Here is a 5,938-nt window from a genome sequence, read left to right as displayed (position 1 = left end):
ACTGGTTTTTATTTTATTTTTTTAATTTTTGTGAAAATCAATCAAATAAATATATATATATATATATATATAAATATATATTTGTGTTTTATTTTCTCCGGCAATTTTATATATTTGAGTCTAAATATACCTCTTTTGAGTCTTTTACGCTCCTTCACTCTCTCTTCCTTTGATTCCTTAATTTGTACATACAGACCTAAATAAAATAGAGAATACAGTATTCTTCATGTGTTTCAAATGCATTATTTTATGTTTGATAAATTTTACAACGCACTATATATATAAATAAACTCAACATTGTAATTAATTTTGGAATTTCTTGTTAATGGAAGGTATCGTTTCATCTAAATTATGTCCAAAAGAAAAAACATCTATCAATAGGAAGTCTTTACTCTTATGCCAATCTAACGTACATCGCTTGGCTTTGTCTTCAAATACTTGTTTTTTGTCTTTTCTAGTTTTTTTTTTTGTGTTCAAACAATTTCAAAAGAGCTTTAAGACCACAAATGTTAGAGATGTGTATAAAAAGCATCAAGAAAATAGTAAAAATGAATCATTTGGTTTTATAAATATTATACTAATATTATATAGAGATACCCTCAAACAACGCTATATTAATAATTATGGACAATTATAACACATCCTCACAAATTTCCAGACATAACACTGATTAACATAATTAAATATATTTTTAGATTTTTTTTTTAAGAAATTTAGGTTGACTATTTTACATTTATGGTTTCATTTTTAGGGGGTAAGGTTTAATATTTAGAGTTTGAAATTTAATTTTGAAAATTTAATTATGAAAAATGGTGCTATTTTTATAATATTGTCGAATGTGTGCTAAATTTGGAAACAAAACTCTAGTGAAGTTTGCATGCAGCAGGTAAGACTTGAACCCTTCACTTTGAGCATTTACTAGAGGCATCCAAACCATTTTGCCAACTTTAATCCTTAAGTGTGGTGTTATTTTTGTTATCTCTCTTTGGTTACCGGTGTCACTTTTCACAAATGCATCTTCTTCAAAATATCAAAAGTCAGACTGCAAGATGAATCTCTTGCCAAACCATTTGTTGATCTAAACGTGCTACTATGATCAACACAAATATCCACAAAGTCTATATTAATATGTTTCGGTGCGGGAAATTTTTTTTTTTTCATACTTGCACAATTATCACGTGTTAAATTTATATATCAAACTATTCATTGTGCGATAACATACATGCACTTTTTACTAATTTGAATTTCGAGTCTAATGTTTCGTTTTTGTAACAACCCATCCCGGTGGGAACCCCTACCACATGACACACCCCGCCATATGGTAGCTACAAGCGCTGCAGCGCATCGACCCTAACCTCTCTCCTGTGGACCCCCAAACTGCGCAGCCCACTTGCTCGCAGCCCCCTGGCCCATCTGCAGGTCAGTTGGTAACAAATTGTCAAGTGGGAAGGTTGTTAAAGGGTGAGGACCTGGGTTCGAGGAACGCCAGACGCACCAATAACCTACCTGATGGGCCAGGAGGCTGCGAGCAAGTGGGCTGCGCAGTTTGGGCCCACAAGAGAGAGGTTAGAGTCGATGCGCTGCAGCGCTTGTAGCTGTCATATGGCGGGGTGTGCCATGTGGTAGGGGTTCCCACCGGGATGGGTTGTTACAGTTTTAGTCGTTCGAATAAAATAATTTTAATTTGTTGCTGGCAAGGCTCAAAACCCGCAACACATCCAACCCAATAACCTCACTGTAACCACTCAGACATAACAAATTAATGGGATTTAGTGACCACATATTTTATATATACTCTTCTATATCTCTTTTTAAACTCTTTGATTATAAGATTCAACCATATGGATTTTAAAATAACATATTTTACCTTTGGATTTGAATCCTTCTATTTTACACTATCAACTCTTTTATTCTCACTTATATACACATATGGTTTCGCCTTTCAAATCTCTCTACCAGACATGATATTAAGTTTTAGACCGAAATCGACTAAAATTCATAATTAACCCTTATCTTTCTAGTTGGATGTATGGTGTGTGTGAAGTATGAACATTACATAGCTACAAAATTTAAGAAATTTATGTTTTTTTTCATTGAGAAGTATAATTCATAGTAATCCAAACATTTTTAAAATAATACGCTTCCAATATTTATATTTAGATTTAAAAAAAATTATTTTTTCGTGATTAGACGTAGTTTGTAAGATTGATTCGTCATGTTTTATATTATTGGCGAACCTTATTTTTCGTCGTTTGACATTAAGTTTCCTTTAATTAGCCAGTTGTTTAATTAAGCTAAAACCATAAACAATTATTTATTAATAAACAAGAAAATGTAACCACACAAACAAAATACTGTATAACTATTCTACTTCGATGCCTTTAGATTCAGATTACTCTTAAAATCTCTTATTCTCCCATAACATAACGAAACACCTTATAGTTTTCATGGTAGCTATTTCTATGTATTTTGGGTTTTGCGAAGCAATGAAATGTGATACTTTCTTGATAGGCTTTCAAAACAAGCTCACCCCTAGTCATGATCTCACTATTAGCAGTCAAGGTCAGCCGGTCAAACTTTTGAAATTCAATGAAAAGCCATACGTCTTTAAGGTGAAAACCGTGTCGGATCATACAGTACGCTTTCATTTGCGTCGAGGACCGTTTTTGATTCCACTGGATGTGCCCGTAGGACCCAATATACCTCCATGTAACGGGTTACGTACATGGATCGCTAAAATGGATGGGGTTTACCATGACGGGAAACGTATTGAAAAATGGGGCTAAATGTACTAATTTTTATCTTAATTTTACTATATACATGAAAATATCATAAAATATGAGTTTATTTTTAATATCTATGAATAATGTATGATCTTTTTGGGAATATTATATATACTTGTTGTGAAAGTCAAAAGAACGCAACAACATTTAACATATGAGTAAAATGTTTTTCATGTTTTTTATTATTTATTATTTATCTGGAACCTATTGTCGGTATATACACATAATAATTTACTTTTTTACTCTTTTTTTTTTTGATAACCCAGGTATCCCAATGCTCGCGCTTGGACTAGCCACGTGGGCGGCCTAAAAGCACTCCACGTGTCGGCTCCTGGGATGCTGCAGCCCATATGTGATATACGCAGTGGCCGGGGCTCGAACTCGTGATGGCTGGTACCTCAGCTGATGGTTTTTTACCACCAGAGCTAGAGGCGCCGGTTTACTTTTTTACTTTTATATAAATGATCGTATTCAATTGATGAAAAAGAACTGAAATCTTTCTCTCGTCTCTATTTATTATTTAGTACCCCGATCCTTTTGCAGGTGCAAATTTTTTTGTTATTATTAATATTTATATACACCATAAATATAAATATTTTGAATAACAATATTATATATATATATATTATTCTAAATAAATACTTTGAATAGCAATATTATATATCTTTTATTCTTAAGAAATTGTTTAGTCTTGTCACTTCTTCAACCTTGTTCATCTTTTTATTCCGAAAGAGATTTTTAAATGGGAGTGTTACTTACTAAAAAATATGTTTATAACTTGTGAACCGTAATGAATTGAAACCAGTACAAAAATAAAACAGTAACTCAAAAATGAGATATGTTTTTCTCGCCCTTTCATATGACTCATCTTTTTCTTTGGTCCTAAAATACTGTAGCTCCACTTTCATCTTATGGCTGGCCGGTTACTACGGTAAAAAATTTCACTGATAATTTTGGGCTAACTTTTTAATTATGTTGATTTTAATGGACATCCATTAATCCATCCATAGTTACTACTATTTAACACCTCAATACAGTTTAATGCCTTTAGGTTCACATTACTCCTAAAATTTATTCGTTCCAAGAAAACGCATCATCTCATTCTCATCTCATCGTATTTTATTTTATAATTAGTTAATTGCGTTTTATTTTGGTGTTGGAAAGAGAAATACATTTTGACTGTCAGATGAAAAAAAAAAAAAAAAATCAAACCAATCTCCATACGTCACTTGAATCCGGTTCAAAATTTTGCAGCCAGTGTGCCTCAATGCAGGGTTGGTCTTTCATTTTTTTTAGTAACAAAACAAACTACAAAGCAATCTGGTTAGTATACGTTGTCGTTTGGTTTTGTTGACAACTTGACATTATAGGTAGTTAGGTACTAGTAACTACTAATTTAGTACTAACTAATACTCAACACAAGTATACATATATATGGGCTAAACCTCGTTAACAAATTTTCTGTCTCGCTTATCTTCTCTCAATATTATCTTCTCTCATACCCATAATATTGTAGAACTCATCGATACTATTGTAGTAGTCATCAATAAAATAAATATCCTGCTTCGGTTTAAATACAACACACATTACATATTTTTTATTTTTTTTGGGCAAACACAACACACATTATTACATTTTATTTCACAATATTTCAATACTAAATAGGGGTTTTTATTCAACAAGCCACGTACGGAACGTGCATGTTACTTTCTAGCTTGTACAGCAATTCATTAACGAGGTGCTCGTGCTTTCAAAAATTAACCACATGAACGTGGTAAAGATTTTAGGCTGTTGCCTTGAGACCGAGATTCCCTTATTGGTCTATGAGTATATTCCGAGTGGCACCCTTTTCGATCACTTGCACGGTTCCATGTTCAATGCTTCCCTTACATGGGAACACCGTCTGAGGATAGCTATCGAAATCGTGGAATGTTTGGCCTTCTTACACCCGTTTGCTTCAATTCCAATCATCCACAGGGATGTGAAGACGGCTAACGTTCTACTGGATGAAATCTTGACCGCTAAGGTAGCTGATTTTGGTGCATATAAAATAATCCCGGTCGATAAAGAGCAGCTCAGAACTATGGTCCAAGGCACTGTAGGTTACCTGGACCCAGAATACTACAACACAGGGTTTCTTAGCGACAAGAGTGACGTATACTCTTTCGCTATAGTCCTCATGGAGCTGATCTCAGGTCAAATGCCATTTTGCTTTGAACGGCCACAACAGTCAAGACATCTTGTAAGTTACTTTGCTTCTGCTGCCAAGGTGAATACGTTGCATGAGGTTATTGACGGGCGAGTGATGAACGATGGTAACCGGAGGGAGATCCAGAGAGCTGCGACAATTGCTCTGGAGTGTACTAGAATGATGGGAGAAAAAGGCATAGGATGAAAGAAGTAGCCAGGGAGGTATATAAGGACTATAGGGGTCATTTGACCCTGTTGAATTTTTCAAATTAGATGAATTTTTAGGAAAAATATCCCTCGTAAAATAACATAATTGATCCCTATAATTTTTTTAATAACATAATTAACTTTTATAAAAAAATTTGACGCTTATGAACTGATTTCCTAGCTCCGCCAAGTAGCTACAGAGCTAGAGGCCTTGAGAGTCAAAACAACCAAAAATAAGTTGTCCGTTCATGATCCTTTGGACTTTAATAACTTGCTTGGTGGTCACATCTTATATGAACAGGGCGATACTAGTAGCAGTAGGTCACGACTATACTAAGGTCGGACACTATAACTGGCCGCCGAATATAGATAAATCCGTCCAGCTCAGACAAAATCACACGCGTATGTCTCTTTTAATTTGTTTGTAATAAATGTACAAGCCACTTCGTTGTCGCTTAATTATCACGTCTATGTCTTCGTTAAACATCATATTTATAAGAAAGAAAATGAAAACTGTTTCAAGAACATTTATTATGCTTTGATCATCAATAAAATAATCATCTGAGATATGCGAAGCCGCCTTTTGGTCACCAACCAGATAAACCATCGCATGGCTTATAGAGCGGTCGAGTGTTAGTTTGTTACTGCAGCAGCTCTGACTTCTCTGCTTATAGGGCTTTGCTTTGTATTCTTCTACCCCCTTGGATATCATAAAAATACTAAACGATTAAAAATTGTTCAAAATGTATTAAAAAAAA

At 34.1% G+C, this 5,938-nt stretch overlaps 1 pseudogene; it reads left to right on the top strand.

The window, feature by feature from the left end:
* Positions 1-2,486: 2,486 nt before the first annotated feature.
* On the top strand, positions 2,487-5,517 carry LOC17899109 (annotated as a pseudogene).
* The last annotated feature ends 421 nt before the right edge of the window (positions 5,518-5,938 follow it).

Source organism: Capsella rubella, unplaced genomic scaffold (assembly GCF_000375325.1).
Source record: "Capsella rubella cultivar Monte Gargano unplaced genomic scaffold, Caprub1_0 scaffold_1, whole genome shotgun sequence".
Classification (NCBI taxonomy): domain Eukaryota; kingdom Viridiplantae; phylum Streptophyta; class Magnoliopsida; order Brassicales; family Brassicaceae; genus Capsella; species Capsella rubella.
Note: the sequence above shows the minus strand (reverse complement) of the source record. Positions and strands in the feature narration are given on the sequence as shown.